The sequence below is a fragment of the Odocoileus virginianus genome, chromosome 14, assembly GCF_023699985.2.
Source record: "Odocoileus virginianus isolate 20LAN1187 ecotype Illinois chromosome 14, Ovbor_1.2, whole genome shotgun sequence".
Taxonomy (NCBI): domain Eukaryota; kingdom Metazoa; phylum Chordata; class Mammalia; order Artiodactyla; family Cervidae; genus Odocoileus; species Odocoileus virginianus.
Window position 1 is genome coordinate 66,463,352 of NC_069687.1, and position 22,865 is coordinate 66,486,216.

Here is a 22,865-nt window from a genome sequence, read left to right on the forward strand (position 1 = left end):
AGGGAAAAGAATCATGTAATTAGCATGCTGATGAGAACTTCAAAGTATGTAGAGGAAAAGAAAATATTTTTACAGTCAAGGCTTACCTCTGTTGCTAATATAATCAGAAAGTGAATGACAGAAACCATTAAAAGAATAATTAAAACCCATTTCTGCTTCTTAAACAGTTCAAGCAATTATCCATTGGTTATGGAAGAAATATTGGTTAGTATTTTTTATCTTGTTTATGGTTCATCTTCCATATCTTACTGGAAAATGAGCCCCATTGGTCTTTCTAGTCTTTATCTACTTAATGCTCTCTAAGATTATTTGGTCTGTATGAAAGGTAAGCCAGGGTATCAATATCTTAAAGTATGGAATGAACAAAAGTCCATGACGTCTATGGGGTGACTTAATTCCTCCTTGATACCTTTTTGCTGAGAGCTCCCCATTGGCAGGGGTGACTGTCAGGTTCACTGACACTTGAGCTGAGATGATGCAGTCTGCAGACTCAGTGACCTGCTCTCCCGTAGTCTGTGCTCTGATGGCTTGTGTTTTCCTGTTTAAGAGAAATAAAGGGCACAAGCTCCCTTCACTGCTCATCTTGCCCCATTCTATGTGAGGCCAAGGCATTTTGAAAATGGCAGACCTGTGTTCCACTTTCAGATCCACTTCTGAAAGCCGTGCAATAATGACAGTAATAAAATTGTTATTATATTCACTGGCTTGAATTACTAAGCACTTTGTGTGCTTTAACTCACTATGATCACCACAAGAACTCTAAGCATTGAATGTTATTACCATGCTTATGACGAATGGATGCAAGAAGAGTTTAATTAGTCATTTGCAGTCATACATTAAGTTCTTACTAACCCTTCTGACTTTATGTTTTAAACCTGCAAAATGGTAAATAGTAATTAGCGTTGATGGGATGATTTGATAAGGTAATTATGAAATATGCCTAGTATATGGATGGGACTCAATATTGTTAGTTGCTTATATAAGCAGACACATTTCCTAGAATTGTAGAATCCATTGAATTGTTTTTTTCCTTGAGTGGGTTATTTTGATGATAATTGTATTAAATACCTAACACAATGCCAGGTACAGTATTGGTGCCCAGTAAGTATTGTTAAAATATAAGTATGTAAATCTTAGAGTAAAAAAAGGACTTTAGAAGTCACCTAATTCAGCTGGACTCATTAAAGGAATCCTTTTATTAGGGTACCTCCAAAGAGAGACGACAACTAATTCACCATTTTCACGAGATTATCTACTCTATTGTTGAAAAACTCTCATACTTAGGAATTTTTTCCTTTGTATTAAGGTAAATGATCCATAAATTTAGGGCATTAACTCTGATTCTGCCTTCTGGAAGTGCATGCAGTGTGTTTTTGCTTTTCATTTTGTCTTATTTCGCTTGAGCCTTCTTGCAGCTGTTGCACTACAGCTCAGAGACCTGTTTGGTACCTCTCATTTCAAGCCAGATGTGCCCAGTAACTTCCAATGTTCCTCATAGAAACCAGATGTCAATTCAGGACAATCTGTCCTTTGAGATTTAAATAAAATTGGTTAGAGCCTCCCATCCCACATCCTGTGGGAAATCCAAGGCCCAACCCAAGGTTTCTGTAGAATTCCTGGGGATTTATGTTCTTAAGGTGACCTCTGGCTTTGAGCTCTTAATTCCACAGACCTCTGTCTCATTTATGTTCCTTTGCCTTGGATTTCCTCATTTTTCTACCCAACCATAATCTTGGCATGAACTCATCCTCTTGAATCCTTAACCTAACTCACATGTTGCATTTGGGTGCATGACAGAGTTTGTCGATAGTGACAACAGAGGCAGTTTTCACTGCTGAACATAAACAATTTGAAAATAAATATTTGACGATCTATTTCTTCAAATCTCTTATCCATTATGCCCCTGGGAATTTATTATTTGCTCCCCCTTTTCCTTGGACTCTGTTTTCTAGTATGTTGCCCCCTAACTCCCCTCTCTTCCTTACTCTACCCACTTCCTACTCTTTCTCTAACAATATTTATATTCCTGCTCATTACTTTCACAGAGCTCTCTCCATCCAAGTTATGCCCAAAGGGTCTTATCTTCCACACCAAAGCTATTTATCAAAAAATGTTTCTAAACAACACAATTATCTTCCTAAAAGGGCCCCTGCTACATACTTAACAACACATTTTCAACTCTTCTTCTGTCTTCTAGATATCCTCATTGAACAACCTTTACTTGCTAATATCTCTCCCGGAATAGAGCTCCCGGATGGAACGTGGTGAGGTCTGAGAAAATAACTTTAGTAATGTAAAAACTGTACCTGACAGAATTTCAGAATGGTGCCTAGATAGGGCCTGCATGTAGCATAAATGCCAGACGTGAATGACATGGTGTCTGTTGTTTCTTCTCCCTCAAGCTGTTTCAGCCAACTAGAGATTTAATTTACATATGTATGCACCAGGGACTTCCTTGGTGGCTCAGAATGTAAAGCGTCTGCCTACAATGTGGGAGACCTGGCTTTGATCCCTGGGTTGGGAAGATCCTCTGGAGAAGGAAATGGCAACCCACTCCAGTACTCTTGCCTGGAAAATCCCATGGATGGAAGAGCCTGGTAGGCTATAGTCCATGGGGTTACAAAGAGTTAGACATGACTGAGCGACTTCATTTTCACTTTCATGCACCAGTAGAATCTTTAGTTGTTACTCCAGCATATATTCTGCACCAGGGATGGGATGCAGACACCCTGGTGTATGAACGTGTTTTTTTAATCTGCACGTACCTGGGGATAGTTCTATTAATGTCTCATGCATACTCTTTAATCTACATTTGATTGCTTATGGATATCAGGATGTGATTTGGACTTTTTAAAGCATAAGAAAGCAATCAGAATGATCCAGAGTGAGAATAACAACTTGGGAAAGCCCCAGGTTTGGTCCACCAGTCATCATTTCTGTAGACAGTTTAGGAGTTCCCTAGAATGCTAAATTGAAGTTGAATTTATAATCTGTGGCTTGAAGGATTGAGAAATCTGGGATTCTTTCAGTTATGCTAGTGTGTATGTCCTAGGTACTCACTTTGGGCCAGGTACTGCAATTTGTATCCATTATCTTTTTTTTTAATCAGTCTTGTTGTTTTCTCTTTTTAACATTTTGTTTATTTGTTTATTTTTGGCTACACATGGCTTCCTCTTGCTGTGACCAGCCAGGACATCTCGTGGCAGTGTGTGGGCTTCTCACTGGGGCGGTGTCTCTTGTTGCAGAGCATGGGTTCTATGGCACATGGGCTCAGCAGTTGCAGGTTGTGGGCTCCAGAGCGTGGGCTCAGGAGTTGTGGTGCACCGGCTTAGTTGCCCCATGGCATGTAGGATCTTCCTGGACCAGGGACTGAACCTGTGTCCCCTGCATTTGCAGGCTTAACCACTGGACTGCCAGATATGCATTATCTCATTTCTAACTCTCTAAAATCCTAGACTATAGGTGACTTTATTCTCCCTCATTTTATTGATGAGGATACTAAGGTATAGAGAGCTGAAGCAGTGTGCTCAAGAAGACACAACTAAGGAGCAGGAGAGTGAGTTGCCAACTCAGGCTGGTTGGAAAACCAGTGTCCGTAACAATTGACTCTTCTCCCAGCCCTCTCACATGGAGAAGTAGGAGAAGAGACCAGCTGGAACATTTCTCTCTTTAGTTTTTGTTTTGTTTTTGCAGGGTGCCTCAATAGACTCCTTTTGGGTCTTTAACATGCTATTATTGGCAAATCTAAACCAGGTGCCTGGTCAGTTTTTTTCAAGGGAGCCTGAAAGAGAAACTGCTGCTTTTTCCTTTGTGGGAGCCAGAGATGCTCAGGAAGTGATGGGAGCGTCCACTGAATTTTAAGGAGGACAGAGGCAGTGGCTCAGAGGGGCACAGAGACGTACCAGGGAGAGGCAGGGGGTGACAGCTATCAGAGATGAGCTGGCCACATCGTGGTCTCTGTGGAAATGTCAGTCCCTTTCAGAGAGGATTACTTTGCATCTTGATTAAAGTGTCTCAGGAGATGAACCTCATTAAATAGAACCAATTGGTTGAAAGCATGTAATTAACTAACCCATTTTTGTTCTTTTTAATGCCGTAAATACCTGTTTATGTGGAGGCTTGAACATCAAATAACTTCCTCAGGGAAAAAAACAGTGGGAGCCATGGAGTTACAGTAGTAAGAATCCTCTGGATGATTAGGAGCCCTCACACTTCCTCAGGGGCTAAGCTTGCCTTCCAAAACTTTCTACTGCTACTTCGTGGAAAACACACACAGATTCTAGACCCTCAGAACTGAGGCACTTCTTGGGACATCACCCCTTTCACTGATTCATTGAATGATCAACAGATTCATCCAGCATTCACTGAGTGCCTTGTGTGTGTCACACACTGGGAACCTTGGGATGAGTAAGGAATATTCTTGGCCTCAAGGACTCTACACTCCAGTAGGAAACACAGCAAGCTCCTCTTCTGCAAGAACCCACCTTGGGTCCCTTTTCTCTCCTTTTGTTTTCACTTTATATTCTCACCTATGTAAGCTTGGCCACTGACAAATTCGCACCATTTCTATGAAGATGATTCTTAAATATATATCACCTGACCAGTTCTCTCTTTGGAGTTTCACACCCTTATACCTGTATCTTTTCACAACTTGAGTAATACATGAATCTCAAAGTTCACATGACTAAAACTCAACTTTCAGTGTCCTCTGAAATCCTTCTTCCACTTCTCCCATCTTGGTAGGTGGACCCACATTTCACCCAGAAGTCCATATCAGAAACCTGGAGTCATGCAGATTTCCCTGTTGCTCTTACCTCCCATGTCCAATAAATCTACAACCCTGCCGCTCTCAAAATTTATCTAATTATGAGCTTCATAATCTAGAGATTATGTCCTTACATCTCTCCTTCCACTTCCTGTGAACTTTCATCATCTTTTAACAAAGCTGCAGCAGCCTCCTAACCAGCCCTCGTGCTTTCATTCTTATCATTCCCAACCTGTTCACACAGCAGCCAGCGTGGTCTTCTCAGGTATAAATAGGACCATCCCTATTCAGCATAAATTAGCATAATGATCACAGTAATTAAAATGTTCTATATGGTTTCTCAGTTGTAGTCACTGCCTAGCCCCAACCTCTTCTTAGAAATCTCATCTCCTACAGGCCTGGTTTGGCTTAATATTAGGTTGCCGTGGGGTAAAATAAGCATGAGATTCTAAGGTCTTCATATGGCTTCCCTGGTGGTCCAGGGGCTAAAACTGCACTCCCAATACAGGAAGCCTGGGTTGGATCCCTAGGCAGGGAACCAGATCCCAAATGCCACAGTAGAGATTGAAGATCCCATCTACTGCAAAAGTCCTTATAATAGTAGCTACCATGTGCCTAGTCCTATATTAAATGGTTTACTTAGAGAATTTATAATCTCAAAAGCACTCCACTGCAAGAGAGGCATTAATATACTCATTTTACAGATGAAGAGATCTAGATGCAAGGTCACATACCTAATGACTGGAAGAGCTTGTACTCAACTCCAGCTTCTTTGACTTCAAGTTAGATTCTGGGTCTAATCTATTTCTGTTGTGTTCCTTGCACTTAACAAACATACTTCCTTAAATTATACAGCATCAGTAACTATTTGAATCAGAATTTGGACCCAGAACTCCAAAGCTTGGGTTGTTTTCATTGTACTGGGATGGCACTTCTAGCAGGAAGCCTTCTAATGAGACCAGGAAGCCTAGAGAATAGTTCTGGCTGTGTAAAAGGAAATTGTGAACCCCTATTTCAGCAACAGTCAACCTAGGCATCATAAAAAAAGCATATGGAGAACTTTCATAAAAGAATGATGTGCAGACCTTCCTCTCTAGCAGTCCAATTGAGTTTGACTGTAGTACAATCTGGGCTCCAGGCATATTTTAAAAGATGCTTCAAGTGATTCTAACTTGCAGCCAGGACTGAGAAATTCATAGGTTGATTGAAAGGAGGCTCCCTTGTCTAAGCTGAGATGATCTTCCTGGGCTGTTTCTCCCTTCGTAAGCCCACTGATCAGGCCAGGAAAGGCAACTTCAGGACTGTGTTGACTGGAACCTAACAAGGAGCCCATAGCACTCCCTGGGTGGTGTGTTTGGACAAGAGAATACTTTGAGAGACTTTCTGGTGGCTATTTGGTTACAGGGGATCATGTGAACAACACTGTCAGATCTCCTCCAAGAATTTGTTTCATGCTAAGCAGCCCCTAAGGAAATGTAATCCACATCTCTCTTCTGCAGTCCTGTGGAAGTTTCTTTTCAAGTAGGAGATGAATGGTTCCTGAAGCTTGAGGCTCCATCCATCTCTAGGTGCTTCAGTGGCAGCAGCTTTGCAAGCCTGCCTAAGTTCTGCAAGGAGTTTGGGGAGGGGTGAGGCATTAGAAATGGGGATTGGACAGGGGAAGGACATATTCATAAATTCTCTGGCTTTCTTCTTACTTTCCTGTTCTACTGACCCTTGTGCAGACTTCAGACAATCCTTCAGGAGGTTAAACTGGAAGTTTAAAACATAATACTTTCCCTAAAAAAAAATTATAGTCATTGTTTACAGTCTGCTAGTCTTAGCATGTACCCACTCCAGTGTTCTTGCCTGGAGAATCCCAGGGACGGGGGAGCCTGGTGGGCTGACGTCTGTGGGGTCACACAGAGTCGGACACGACTGAAGTGACTTAGCAGCAGCAGCAGTCTTAGCATGTAGTATTTTGACTACAAAGTATTACTTTGACAATGGGCACGTTCCTCCTCCTTATAGTCATTACATCGTCACTGAGTTATCAGCATCAAAATACTTGTATCCCAAATTTACTCTCTTAATAATGGCAGAGCTGTATGATTAGGAGGCTGAACTCTGGAGTCTGATACTCTGACTCCTGAGAATCTGTCGCTTATTGATGAAATAGTTTAGGCAAATTACTTTGCCTCAGTTTCTTTATCTATGAAATGGGCATAATTCATTTGATTCATCTCACTCTAATTTATTGGGATTACAAGAAAAATGTGTGTGAATTGCGTTAATTCCCGACACTTAATAGATATTGTTTATATGTTTTAAAATATAAAATATAGCCCCAAACCAAGGAGATTAACTGCCAGCCTGTCAAACTCCCAGGAGATGTACAGAATGTTCACCATGAATTTGGTGGTATTTCCTATTTTATACACATTCCGTTATGAAGCAGAGATTAGAAAAGACCTCTCTGTGCTATTTTCTCCTTCTTTAGGTTCCCTGAGGCTTGGGGTGCTCTCTATAGGGTCCTGGGGTGCTCCATGTAGCATTCCCCAGTGTCAGCAGAGATACTTCACATCCCTTCTTGGAAGCTGATCTATCTCTCTGCCCTCAAAGATTCTTAATCCTTTCAGATCCTTTGTTTTCTCCATACTCCACTCCTTACCCCCCACTAAGGCTCTATCTAATCATTTGCTCAGACCAGCACAATTTATCATTTATACAACCCCTTTGCTTCCAATGCTGCTTAAAGGTAGGTTAGATTTTGAGAGTGATGATAGGAAGGTAAGAAGATGTTCCATTGTGGTTTGGCCACAGAATGAGTCTCTAAATGAGAATCAGACCTTTCATTCTATCAATATTAAATCCCTGCTAGTAAATTTTATTATTTCGCCTTATGCTAAAAGTCCTTATCATTTATTTTCTAGGCTTATTATGTGTCAGCTTCCACGGAGGTATCTCTGTCTCGCTACAAAATTATAAATAATAGCTGCTCTTTGTGGAGCAATAATGATACCATGTGCCATATACTAGCTATATTGACACTGTATATACTAAGACCCCTCAAAAGTAGACAGGTGTTTTTATTAAGTTTAGAGTCAAAGATACTAGGGATGGAGGGACTCCTTTCTTCTTTCTCCAATGCTTTTCAAAACATTAAAAGGTGAGTCACTTCAAAAACCACAAGCACCAAAATGATTAAAGACTGCTTTAACCAAATGTTTACACTTATTCATTGAAACACCACGGTGAAGCATTATTATCTTTCCTATTTTGCAAATAGGGAAAACAAATTTCAGAGGATTTAAAGGGCATGACCTTGGTGACACAGCTAGCACAAAACTAGGGCCAAAAGCCAAGGTCCCTGACTTGAGCATCACATCCTGCCCACTGTACCAGTTGCTGTCATAACTCGGTGGCTTTTCTTAGTACACAGTTGGAGTCAGCCTGCAGTAGCTGATCATCATATACTTGAATGGACGAATGAAAAAGTGAAGGCTGTCTTTAGTCCTTTCTGCATCTCTTTTCTATGCACCCTCTAGATGTCCACTTTTGATTGATACTCAGAAATTTTCTACCCTGAAGCCCCCAGGTAGTTTTCTGTTACCCAAGTCCATAAAAACTTAGCCATCTTTTATTTAATTATTTCTAGGTTATTAAGAATATAGTTTATAAAATCAGTTAACTTTTATTTAGTATATACTGTTATACTAACATTTACTAAGTATTCTTGGGCTTCCCAGTTGCTCAAGAATCTGCCTGCAATGCGGCAAACCCGGGTTTGATCCTGGGGTTTGCCACCCCAGGGGTGGCAAAGATTCCCTGAGTCGTGAAGATCCCCTGGACAAGGGAATGGCTACCCTCTCCAGTATTCTTGCCTGGAGAATTCCATGGACAGAGGATCCTGGTGGGCTTCCAGTCAATGGGGCCACAAAGAGTCAGACAGAGCTGAGTTGTTAACACTTTCACTTTACTTCATGCATTAGGTACTTAATTGTCATATTAAACACTTCTAGCAAACTGAAGGGTTTGGGATTATTATCTCCATTTACAGATGAAAAAACCAAGGCCTCTTATTGCATGATTTACAGAACTGCCAAGTGTGGGATCTGGTATTCTTTCCCGGATTTATCTGACTCCTAAAGTTGAAGGTCACACTTGCTGAACTCTATCTACTGTGTCCACACAGTGCTGGCAGTGACTGCCAAGAGTTTGTTTTCCTACCCACCCCTCCTAGGTGATGGTTGCATTTTAGTAAGGTCTTTCAATGCTTCCACCCAACAAAGTGAGGTACATGGGCCTTTGGGGTCCCTAAGAGCCTGTCAGAAAATCTGCAACGTCAAACTGTGTTCATAAGTAATACTGAGATGTTATCTGCATTCTCACTAAGTTCACATTCCCACTAACGGTACAGAATCAACTGTGGGGTAGCTTCTGGCCTTCAGAGCAAACTGAGGCAGTGATGTCCACCAGCATTGCCTTCTGCCACACCACACACTCACAAGAAAAAGGCAGTTTCTTAAGAACATTTATGATGAGGCAGTGAGTAGTGTTACTTTTATTAAAATCTCAATCCTTGAGTATACATATTCTTAATATTTCCTGTGACAAGATGAGAAGCACCCATAAAACACTTATGCTGCATACCGAATTCTCAAGGCTAAGCACTTATGTGATTGCTTGAGCTGTGAACTGACCTAGCCACTTTTTCCATGGAAAACCATTTATTCCTGAAAAAGTGATTGACAGATGAACTGGTTATTCAGACTTGAGTATTTGGCAGGCATTTTCTCAAAAAATGAACAAAGTGAGTCTGTCACTTCAAGGGAAACAACTGACAATATCCGATGTCAATGATAACATTTGAACTTTCAAGTGAAAATTAGAATTTTGAAAAATTTTTATCTGCCACCATGAGCTTCACAAGTTCCCAATATTTCAAGATTTTTCTGATAAGATCAGTGGAAATATTAATAGATATGAGATTTTTAAAATACTGTTGCATGCAATGTATCAATATTTGGAAGATCTGCATAACTCAGTGAGTCAGTATTTTTCAGATGATTAATGTATGATATTTCAAAAGCATGTATGGGTAAAAGATGTATTCAAAGTGCATGGATTTTAATGTAACAGAGTATGAAAAGCCCACTGATATGAAGCCAGGTTCTACTCTGCAACTGATCGGTTTTGCTGTGGTTAAAAAAAAAAGAATCACTACCGTTATCTAAAAGGACTATTGAAATACTCGCCTCTTTCCCAAGTATAGACTGTGTGAGGTGGGATTTTCTTCATAACCTTCAACCCAAACAACATATCACAGCAGATTGGAAGCAGAAGCAGATCTTAAAGCACAGCTGCCTTCTATTATGCCAGACATTAAAGAGATTTTCAAAAATATAAAGCAGTGACATTCTTCTCACAAAGTATTTTCATTGTAGAAAAAAAATTTTAAGGAAAAAACCTGTCTTGACCTGTAATGGTTTATTGTTTTAAAGGAATTAATAAATTATTATTTTAAAAATTTCTCAGTTAATTTCAACTATGATAAGTATTGAGAGGTATAAATCACATAAACAAAGCTCCTAAATTATTTTTAAGAATGTAAATGGGACTTGAGACCAAAATGTTTGAGAACCTCTGCTTTAGCCTAGGGAAGGGTTATTTTTTCTTTTTTTTTTTCAAGTTAACTTTCTTTTTTTAAAATTTATTTATTTTAATTGGAGGCTAATTACTTTACAATACGTAGTGGTTTTTGCCATACATTGATGTGAACCAGCCATGGGTTTACATATGTTCCCCGTCCTGAACTCCTCTCCCACCTCCCTCCCCATCCCATTTCTCAGGGTCATTCCAGTGCACCAGCCCTGAGCATCCTGTCTCATGCATCAAGCCTGGACTGGCGCTCTATTTCACATATGATAATATACATGTTTCAATGCTATTGTCTCAAATAATCCCACCCTCACCTTCTCCCACAGAGTCCAACAGTCTGTTCTTTATATCTGTGTCTCTTTTGCTGTCTCGCACATACGTTCATCATTACCATCTTTCTAAATTCCATATATATTTGTTAATGTACTGTATTGGTATTTTTCTTTCTTACTTACTTCACTCTGTATAATGGGCTCCAGTTTTATCCACCTCATTAGAACTGATTCAAATGCATTCTTTTTAATAGCTGAGTAATATTCCATAGTGTATATGTACAACAGCTTTCTTATCCATTCATCTGCCAGTAGACATCTAGGTTGCTTCCATGCCCTAGCTATTGTAAACAGTGCTGTGATGAACATTGGGGTACATGTGTTTCTTTCAATTCTGGTTTCCTCAGTGTGTATGCCCAACAGTGGGATTCCTGGGTCATATGGCAGTTCTATTTCCAGTTTTTTAAGGAATCTCCATACTGTTCTCCATAGTGGCTGTACTAGTTTGCATCCCCACCAATAGTGTAAGAGGGTTCCCTTTACTCCACACCCTCTCCAGCATTTACTGTTTGTAGACTTTTTGATAGCAGCCGTTCTGATCGGCATGATATGGTACCTCATCGTGGTTTTGATTTGCGTTTCTCTGATAATGAGTGGTATTGAGCATGTTTTCATGTGTTTGTTAGCCATCTGTATGTCTTCTTTGTAGAAATGTCTGTTTAGTTCTTTGGCCCATTTTTTTTTATTGGGTCGTTTATTTTTTCTGGAATTGAGCTGCAGGAGCTGCTGGTGTATTTTTTGAGATTAATTATTTGTCAGTTGCTTCATTTGCTATTATTTTCTCCCATTCTGAAGGCTGTCTTTTCACTTTGATTATAGTTTCCTTTGTTGTGAAAAAGATTTTAAGTTTAATTAGGTCCCATTTGTTTATTTTTGCTTTTATTTCCATTACTCTGGGAAGTGGGTCATAGAGGATCCTGCTGTGATTTATGTCGGAGAGTGTTTTGCCTCTGTTTTCCTCTAGGAGTTTTATAGTTTCTGGTCTTATATTTAGATATTTAACCCATTTTAAGTTTATTTTTGTGTGTGGTGTTAGAAAGTGTTCTAGTTTCATTCTTTTACAAGTGGTTGACCAGTTTTCCCAGCACCACTTGTTAAAGAGATTGTCTTTTCTCCATTGTATATTCTTGCCTCCTTTGTCAAAGATAAGGTGTCCATAGGTGTGTGGATTTATCTCTGGGCTTTCTATTTTGTTCCATTGATCTATTTTTCTGTCTTTGTGCCAGTACCATACTGTCCTGATGACTGTGGCTTTGTAGTATAGTCTGAAGTCAAGCAGGTTGATTCCTCCAATTCCATTCTTCTTTCTCAAGATTGCTTTGGCTATTCGAGGTTTTTTGTATTTCCATACAAATTGTGAAATTATTTGTTCTAGTTCTGTGAAAAATACCGTTGGTAGCTTGATAGGGATTGCATTGAATCTATAGATTGCTTTGGATAGTATACTCATTTTTCACTATATTGATTCTTCCGATCCATGAACATGGTATATTTCTTCATCTATTTGTGTCATCTTTGTTTTCTTTCTTCAGTGTTTTGTAGTTATATATATATATAACTATATATATATATATATATATATGTCTTTTGTTTCTTTAGGTAGATTTATTCCTAAGTATTTTATTTTTTTCATTGCAGTGGTGAATGGAATTGTTTCCTTAATTTCTCTTTCTGTTCTCTCATTGTTAGTGCATAGGAATCAAGGGATTTCTCTGTGTTAATTTTATATCCTGCAACTTTACTATAGTCATTGATTAGCTCTAGTAATTTTCTGGTAGAGTCTTTAGGGTTTTCTATATAGAGGATCATGTCATCTGCAAACAGTGAGAGTTTTTCTTCTTCTTTTCCAATCTGGATTCCTTTTATTTCTTTTTCTTCTCTGATTGCTGTGGCTAAAACTTCCAACACTATGCTGAATAATAGTGGTGAGAGTGGGCGCCCTTGTCTTGTTCCTGACTTTAGGGGAAATGCTTTCAATTTTTCACCATTGAGGATAATGTTTGCTGTTGGTTTATCATATATGACTTTTATTATGCTGAGGTATGTTCCTTCTATGCCTGCTTTCTGGAGAGTTTTTATAATAAATGGATGTTGAATTATGTCAAAGGCCTTCTCTGGACCTATTGAGATAATCATATGGTTTTTACTTTCAATTTGTTAATGTGGTGTATCACATTGATTGACTTGTGAATGTTGAAGAATCCTTGCATCCCTGGGATAAAACCCACTTGGTCATGATGTATGATCTTTTAAATATGTTGTTGGATTCTGTTTGCTAGAATTTTGTTAAGGATTTTTGCGTCTATGTTCATCAGTGATATTGGCCTATAGTTTTCTTTTTTTGTGGAATCTTTGTCTGGTTTTGCTATTAGGGTGATGGTGGCCTCATAGAATGAGTTTGGAAGTTTACCTTCTTCTGCAATTTTTTGGAAGAGTTTGAGTAGGATAGGTGTTAGCTCTTCTCTAAATTTTTGATAGAATTCAGGCTGTGAAGCTGTCTGGTCCTGGGCTTTTGTTTGTTGGAAAATTTCTGATTACGGTTGCGATTTCCATGCTTGTGATGGGTCTATTAAGATTTTCTATTTCTTCCTTATTCAATTTGGGAAAGTTATACTTTTCTAAGAATTTGTCCATTTCTTCCAAGTTGTCCATTTTATTGGCATATAGTTGCTGATAGTCGTCTCTCATGATCCTTTGTATTTCTGTGTTGTCTGTTGTGATTTCCCCATTTTCATTACTAACTTTGTTGATTTGATTCTTCTCCCTTTTTTTTCTTGATGAGTCTGGCTAATGGTTTGTCTATATTTATCTTCTCAAAGAACCAGCTTTTAGCTTTGTTCATTTTTGCTATGGTCCCCTTTGTTTCTTTTTCATTTATTTCTGCCCTAATTTTTATGATTTCTTTCCTTCTACTAACCCTGGGGCTCTTAATTTCTTCTTTATCTAGTTGCTTTAGGTTTAGAATTAGGTTATTTATTTGATTTTTCTGTTATTTCTTGAGTTAAGCTTGTATTGCTATGAACCTTCCCCTTAGCACTGCTTTTACTGAGTCCCGTAGGTTTTGGGTTGTTGTGCTTTCATTTTCATTCATTTATATGTATATTTTGATTTCTTTTTTTTATTTCTTCTGTGATTTGTTGGTTATTCAAAAGCATGTTGTTTAGCCTCCATATGTTTGTATTTTTAATAGTTTTTTTTTTCCTTGTAGTTGACATCTAATCTTACCGCATGGTGATCAGAAAAGATGCTTGGAATGATTTCAATTTTTTTGAATTTACCAAGGCTAGATTTATGGCCTAGGATGTGATCTATCCTGGAGAAGGTCCCATGTGCACTTGAGAAAAAGGTGAAATTTATTGTTTTGGGGTGAAATGTCCTATAGATATCAATTAGATCTAACTGATCCATTGTATCATTTAAAGTTTGTTTCCTTGCTAATTTTCTGCTGAGTTGATCTAACCATAGGTGTGGGTGGGGTATTAAAGTCTCCTATTATTATTGTGTTACTCTTAATTTCCCCTCTCATACTTGTTAGCATTTGCCTTACATATTGTGGTGCTCCTTTGTTGGGTGCATATATCTTTATAAATGTTATATCTGCTTCGTGGATTGATCCTTTGATCGTTGTGTGGTGTCCTTCTTTGTCTCTTTTCACAGCCTTTGTTTCAAAGTCTATTTTATCTGACATGAGTATTGCTACTCCTGCTTTCTTTTGGTCTCCATTTGTGTGGAATATCTTTTTCCAGCCCTTCACTTTCAGTCTGTATGTGTCCCTAGGTTTGAGGTGGGTCTCTTGTAGACAGCATGTATAGGGGTCTTGTTTTTGTATCCATTGAGTTAGTCTTTGTCTTTTGGTTGGAGCATCCAACCCATTTACATTTAAGGTAATTAATGATAAGAATGATCCCATTGCCATTTACTTTGTTGTTTTGGGTTTGAGTTAATACACCTTTTCTGTGTTTCCTGTCTAGAGAAGATCCTTTAGCATTTGTTGAAGAGCTGGTTTGATGGTGCTGAATTCTCTCAGCTTTTGCTTGTCTGTAAAGCTTTTGATTTCTCTTTCATATTTGAATGAGATCCTTTCTGGGTACAGTAATCTGGGTTGTAGGTTTTTCTCTCTCATCACTTTAAGTATGTCCTGCCATTCCCTGTGGCCTGAAGAGTTTCTATTGAAAGACCAGTTGTTATCCTCATGGGAATCCCCTTGTGTGTTATTTGTTGTTTTTCCCTTGCTGCTTTTAATATTTGCTCTTTGTGTTTGATCTTTCTTAATTTGATTAATATGTGTTTTGCCTTAGGTTTATTCTGTTTGGGACTCTCTGGGTTTCTTGGATGTGGATGGCTATTTCCTTCCCCATTTTAGGGAAGTTTTCCGCTATTATCTCCTCGAGTGTTTTCTCATGGCCTTCCTTTTTGTCTTCTTCTTCTGGAACTCCTATGATTCGAATGTTGGGGCGTTTGACATTGTCCCAGAGGTCTCTGAGGTTGTCCTCATTTCTTTTAATTCTTTTTTTCTTTTTTCCTCTCTGCTTCATTTATTTCCACCATTCTATCTTTCACCTCACTTATCCTATCTTCTGCCTTAGTTATCCTACTGTTGGTTCCCTCCAGAGTGTTTTTGATCTCAGTTATGCATTATTCATCATTGATTGGCTGTTTTTTTGCTTCTTCTAGGTCCTTGTTAAACATTTGTTGCATCTTCTCAATTCTTGCCTCCAGACTATTTATCTGTAAACTTTTTTTTTTTCAAGATCTTGCATCATTTTTACTATCATTATTCTGAATTATTTTCCAGGTCAACTCCCTATCTCCTCCTCCTTTGTTTTGTTTGGTGGGCATTTATCATGTTCCTTTACCTGCTGAATATTTCTCTGCCTTTTCATCTTGTTTAGATTGCTGTGTTTGGGTTTGCCTTTCTGTATACTGGTAGTTTGTGGTTCCTCTTTATTGTGGAGATTCCTCCCTATGGGTGGGGTTGGATGAGTTGCTTGTCAAGGTTTCCTGGTTAGGGAAGCGTGTTTCAGTGTTCTGATGGATGGAGCTGGATCTCTTCTCTCTGGAATGCAATGAAGTGTCCAGTAGTGAGTTTTGAGGCGTCTATAGGTTTGCTGTGACTTTTCGTCACCTGTATTTTAATGCTGAGGGTTATGTTCCTGCGTTGTTGGAGAATTAGCTTGGTATGTCTTGCTCTGAAACTTTTTGCCTCTTGGGTGGAGCTTGGTTTCAGTGTAGGTATGGAGGGTTTTGGATGAGCTCTTGTTGATTAATGTTCCCTGGAGTCAGGAGTTTTCTGGAATTCTCAAGTTTTGGATTTAAGCCTCCTGCCTCTAGCTTTCAGTCTTGTTCTTAAAGTAGCCTCAAGACTTCTCTATCCATACAGCACCAATGATAAAACATGTAGGTTGATGGTGAAAAGATTCTCCACAGTGAGGGACACCCAGAGAGGTTCACAGAGTTACATGGGGAAGAGAAGAAAAGAGGAAGGAGGGAGATAGAGGTGACCAGGAGGAGAAGAGGAGGAATCAAAAGGGAGGCGAGAGCAATCTAGCCAGTAATCTCTTCCCTATGTGCTCACCACAGTCTGAAACACCCAGAGAGGTTCACGGCGCTACATAGAGACGACAAGACGGAGGAAGGCGATAGAGGTGGCCAGGAGGAGAAGAAGGGGAGTCAAAAGGGGAAAAGAGCAATGAAGCCAGTAATCATACTCCTAGGGAAAAATGAGTACTGAGGATTGGATTCTTAAAGGTACAAAATTGATAACAAAAACCAAAAAGCAAAGATTAAAAATCTAGCATAGAGGTTAGATTCTCAAAAATACAATATTAAAAAAGCAAAACAAAATCACAAAAATTATTTAAAAAAATATGAAATTTGCTTTAAAAATAGGGTCCTGTTTTTTGCAAGGTAATAGTAGGTTATAAAATGAAAATTAAAGGAGTAATAAAGAACTTAAAAATTAAAAAAAACTAAAAAAATGATAATAGTAAAATATATCTAGGAATTTCTCTGGAGCTGTTGAGGACAGTGTGGGGTCAGTTCAGTTTCAGATAGTTCTTTGTTCCAGCTTATACTTCTTCTCAGGGTCTATAGGCCCCTTCCCATGTAGTCAGTGCTAACTGCAGGGTTTTTATCTGTTGCACCTGTCACTTCCAGAGTGGTTCCCTCTTCTTTGTTTATTTTGGCTTCCTCTGTTTGCAAGTCTCTTCAGTGTCTAATTTCTGCCCTGATACAAGGGGGCAAAGGTGGTCACTTATTTAGGCTCACTTGTTCAGTTATGCTGTGGGGAGGGAGGAACACTGCAAGCAGATACCACTGGCGTATGTGGGGAGTGCACGCAGTGCCTGGGCCACACTGGGTTTGCCCCGCTTACGGGTGTGTGTGCTTTCCCTGTCTACACTGCTCAGGCCCCAGGTTGCTCTGCAGGGGAACTGTCTAAAGCAGACCCTGGGTTGCATGCACTGCCCAGGTCTGAGCCGCTCAGGTTCAGGTTCTCGGGTACTGCACAGGGCACAGACTCAGTTGGGCCTGCGTTTTGTGCCCTCTCAGGTCCAAGCAGCTCAGGTGACCAGGTGCTTGGCGAGCTCACTCTTCCAGCTGGGCCGTGCGTCATCACCTGCCCCGTCCCAGCCGCTTGGTTTCCTGGGTGGCAGCGGGGGCGCCGTCTCAGGTGTGCCGCGTGTCTCCTCTGGGGAGCTGATCTCGGTGACCCTCCCGGTGGATGTCACCACCCAGGGTCCCAGGAAGACTTGGCTAGTAACTGGGAGCCTGCTTTCAGTTTGGGAGGATGCCGTCTCTGGGGCCGAGATTGCCCCTCGCCTTCTGCCTCTGCCTGTTGCCCGCCTGATCTCTGTCTCCGGCCAGGGGAGGGGCCAGTCCGCAGCCTGCTAACTCTCCTCTGGTATTCGCTCAAGCCTTTGTTCTGTGAGCAGACCAGGCTGTGCCTCGGAGCTTTTCTTGGGAAAGTTCTCTCTCTCTCTTTGTTTTTCTCTCTCTCTCTCTGGCTATCCCACAGTTTGGGTTGCTATCTCACATTAGCTCCCTCAGATTGTCCTCAGGGCATTCAGGCCCGGTCCCCACCCTAAGCAGGCAGCCCGTGCCTCCTTGTCCAGCCCCTGCTCACTGCTGGGGGATGCAAGTGTCCAGGCTACCTCTCTGCTGGAAGTCGCAGCTAGGTACATTATCTGTGGGTTCCTTTTTTTTTTCCCTCCCGGTTTTGTTGCCCTCCGATTCCAAAACTCCTTACAGACCCGCCGGTGAGAGGGTTTCCTGATGTTTGGAAACTTCTCCTCCTTCACGACTCCCTTCCTGGAATGGGTCTTCGTCCCTAACTCTTTTGTCTCTCTGTTTATCTATTTTGCCCTACCTCCCTTTGAAGAGAATGGGCTGCCTTTCTGGGTGCCTGGTGTCCTCTGCCAGCTTTCAGAAGTTGTTTTGTGGAATTGCTCAGCATTCAAATGATATTTCAATGAATTTGTGGGGAAGAAAGTGGTCTCTTCATCCTATTCCTCCGCCATCTTCAGGCTATTTCTAGTAAACTAGTGAGGTGGCCATTGAGCAAGAGGACTTTTATCTTCCATCAAAAGCAAAGCAGATAATCTGTGTATGTTTTTCTGAGAACATTTGGTCCCAGGGAACCCCCATCTCCCCAGTCAAAACATGGGTTACATATTCTCCCTACAATACCATTTTACAGCTCCAGTTAAATTTGTGCTCAGACATATGCTTAGTGTGCATGCATTCAATTCATATTTTTTCATGGATCATGACCTTTAAACTATATAAGTGGCAAGAGAAGGGAATTTCTATGAAGTACCACTGGGAGGGTATCTTTCACTCCCAAAGTGAATCTTAGTCCAAGAACACTTCTTGACTGGATCTGAGTCTGTCTCCAGTTAATCACCTCTTTAGGCACTAGAATGGACAGCCCTTGAGGCAGGAAGGGTGAGGCCTGGGAGGCAGAACAGAACAAGCATCTTAATCCAAATTGAGACTGAGCCCAGCTGTCCAGCCTGTTCTTGTGGCCACAGCTCCAGGGCTGGGGCCCATGGCTGCCCCCACATTATCCTGCTGTCCCCTTGAAGGTGCCTCCTTCCTTCTTCTTCCCATGCAAGCAGCCAGTCCAGTGCATGAATTTGTGGGTTGGACTGTAATTGCTAGCTCTGCTTGGAAGGCTGCCTCCCTCTAATTCAGCCTTGACACAAATAGCTAGAGAGTTCACTTGCAAAGCCACAACTCCCACAGCAAGGCACTAAGGGGTCCCCTTCCTGCGAGTGGACTCTATTCCATGCAAGTCAACAACTTCTTACCAAGCATCTACTCAGTGTTTGGCACACCCTGTGAAGAATTAATCTGAAAAGCAAATTTGATATAGTTATAAAACCTTGCATTACCCAGGCATCTCAGTCTATGGATCTGTCCTCACATAGGGACTATCAGCCTCTACTTGGACTACTTCACTGACTGTCTCTTGAAGAATTTTTGTTAGAAAAGTATTCCTGCTTCTCTGAGAGAGGTGACATAGTGTAGTGGTTAACTCCCATAGACCTGGGTTCTAATCTCATCTCTGTGGCTTATGATCTTGAGCAAGTCACTGTCTATGCCTCCATTTCCTTATCTAAGGTGGGAATAATGATAACCATTGCAAAAACCATTATTGTAGAAAATTAATTGTGCTTGTAAAATGTATTGCCCAGGGACTTCCCTGGTAGCTTAGTGGTTAAGAATCCACCTTGCAATGCAGGAGATTGGGTTTGACCACTGGTCAGGAACTAGAATCCCACATACCAAGAAGCAACTAAGTCCACACATGGCAGCTAGAGTCTGTGTTTCACATTGCAAAGAAAGATCCTATGTGATGCAGCAACTATCTTGCATGTCACAACCAAGACCCACTGCAGCAAAATTAAAAACAGAAACTGTGAAGGCAAACAGCTGCTTTCTAAAAAAAAAAAAAAAAAAAAGATTAAAAAATGTATTGCCCAGTTCCAGCACAAACTGGATGCTTATTAAGCCAGTTCCAGTATGTAGTCACCTTTGGCCTTTAGTATATTTGGTAACTTCAGGTTCTTTTGTAGCTGAAATAATACCTACAACATAGGGTTATGAAGATACAACCCTGAATAAAAATTTACTAATTTATTTTAGGACCTTGGATGTTGAATTTTTCTAAACTTGAATGTTTTTAATCCATACAATAGAAATAGTAGTGCTTGCTATTCAACGCTCAAAAGGGCTTTCATGAAAAATAAAGTATATAGGATACATATTAGCTGTATGCTTGGTAAATGGTACACTTCATTATCATTCACTTTCAGTCACTTGCCTTAAAAGATGTCTGCTTTTCAAGATCTTTGGTTCACTTTTTGGATCTACACAGACAAGTCAAATCTTTCTTCTTGTATCTTTCTTTTATCCTTTATTATAGTGTCTCCAATAGGTTTTTTTTCCACCAGTGTAGACAGAGTTTCTAGTGTCTCCACAGCATTTCTTGAAATAAGGTATTAAACAACTTTCAACATCCTTGGAATATTTTCCAGCTTGCCTTCAGTTGGTCAAAGTTTTTTTTTCAAAATATGCTGTGAAAATTTAAATGTGCAACTCCTGGAACAAATTGACCATCCCCAAACACTGAGAACATCATCATCATTGTGTATGATAAGTTTCTTTCAATGCAACAAAAAGATTAAGTGGTAGACTTGCCATATTGTTGATTCATATCAAGCTTAAATCATGAAGTTGTTTTTACATTTTCTGCTGTTAAGCCATGTGTCTCCAGTTCCAGACTGATGGAGTTTAATTTTTTGATCATGCATATAGGATTTTTCTCTTGGTCTCTGGTAAAATTAGTCTCATTATTTTGACCAGTTTTTTAAAAATTAATTATATTGTAGTGGTTTTTGCCATACATTGACATGAATCAGCCATGGGTGTACATGTGTGCCCCATCCTGAACCCTCCTCCCACCTCCCTCCCCATCCCATCCCTCTGGGTCATCCCAGTGTACCAGCCCTGAGCACCCTGTCTCATGCATCAAACCTGGACTGGCAATCTATTTCACATATGATAATATACAAGTTTCAATGTATATCTCTCAAATTATCCCACCCTCACCTTCTCCCACAGAGTCCAAAAGCCTGTGACCAGTTTTTATCTATTTCCTTTACAATAAATCTAAATTTATATATCCTGCATATTAACTACTTATTACAGTAATTACTGACTTAATCAGAATGCACTTTTTTTTCTTAAATTAAATTGTTAAAGTGGATAGGTCAAGCTAGAGCTCTGTGAGGTGAAAGACAGCCCACGTCCATCCAGGTAGATTTTGATCAACGTTATGAAGGTGTGACTAATCTAATAGCTATAAGCTCTCCATGCTCTAATGCCAGCTAACTCTTAGTTTTTTGCCATTTCACATACACTGTGCCTGCAAGATGAGGCAATTAGAAGGTTATCTCACTGCCCCAAGCCATATAGGAGAAAGAGGATAGCAAAGAACAGGGATCAAATCTTCGTCTTTAACACACTTGTTGGATGTCTTGTAGGAAATTTCTCAAACTTACTTTTGATTTTCTCATTTGCAGAAAATAACTCTTGGTGCTTACTGAGAGAATTAAGAATGGTGATAACCAGAATAAATTCTCCATAAAATGCAGATATTGTTGTATTTCAGTAACTGGATTTGGAACATAGGTTATCTTTCATTCTTGTGTGTGTGTGTGTGTGTATTTTTTAATTCCGTGCTAAATCACTTCAGTCATGTCTGATTCTTTGCAACCCTATAGAATGTAGCCTCCTGCCAGGCTCCTCTGCCCATGGGATTCTCCAGGTAACAATCCTGGAGTGGGTTGCCATATTCTCCTTAAGGGGATCTTCCTGAGCCAGGGATAGAAGCCACATCTCCTGTGGCTCCTGCGTTACATGCAGACTCTTACTTTTTGGTTGCATTGGGTCTTCATTGCTACCCACGGGCTTTCTTGGGTTCCTCCTTGCTGCAGTGCATGGGCTTCCCATTGCAGGGGCTTCTTTTGCTGCAGAGCACAGGCTCAGGTGCACAGGCCCCAGGTGCCCAGGCCCCAGGTGGACAGACTCAGGTGCGCAGGCCCCAGGTGGACAGACTCAGGTGCACAGGCCCCAGGTGCGCAGGCCCTAGGTGGACAGACTCCAGGTGGACAGGCTCAGGTGCACAGGCGCCAGGTGCACAGGCTCAGGTGCACAGACTCCAGGTGGACAGCCTCAGGTGCACAGGCCCCAGGTGCGCAGGCTCAGGTGCACAGGCTCAGGTGCACAGGCCCCAGGTGTGCAGGCTCCAGGTGCGCAGGCTCAGGTGCGCAGGCCCCAGGTGCGCAGGCCCCAGGTGCACAGGCTCAGGTGTGCAGGCCCCAGGTGGACAGGCTCAGGTGCACAGGCTCCAGGTGTGCAGACTACAGGTATGCAGGCTCCAGGTGCACAGGCTCAGGTGCGCAGGCCCCAGGTGCGCAGGCTCAGGTGCGCAGGCTCAGGTGCACAGGCCCCAGGTGTGCAGGCTCCAGGTGCGCAGGCTCAGGTGCGCAGGCCCCAGGTGCGCAGGCTCAGGTGCACAGGCTCAGGTGCACAGGCCCCAGGTGTGCAGGCTCCAGGTGCGCAGGCTCAGGTGCTCAGGCCCCAGGTGCGCAGGCTATAGGTGCACAGGCTCCAGGTGCGCAGGCTCCAGGTGCACAGGCCCCAGGTGCACAGCCCCAGGTGTGCAGGCTCCAGGTGCGCAGGCTCAGGTGCTCAGGCCCCAGATGCGCAGGCCCCAGGTGCACAGCCCCAGGTGTGCAGGCTCCAGGTGCGCAGGCTCAGGTGCTCAGGCCCCAGGTGCGCAGGCTCCAGGTGCACAGGCTCCAGGTGCGCAGGCTCCAGGTGCACAGGCTCAGGTGCACAGGCCCCAGGTATACAGGCTCAGGTGCACAGGCCCCAGGTGTGCAGGCTCAGGTGCTCAGGCCCCAGGTGCGCAGGCTATAGGTGCACAGGCTCCAGGTGAGCAGGCCCCAGGTGCGCAGGCCCCAGGTGCACAGCCCCAGGTGCGCAGGCCCCAGGTGCGCAGGCCCCAGGTGCACAGGCTCAGGTGTGCAGGCCCCAGGTGGACAGGCTCAGGTGCACAG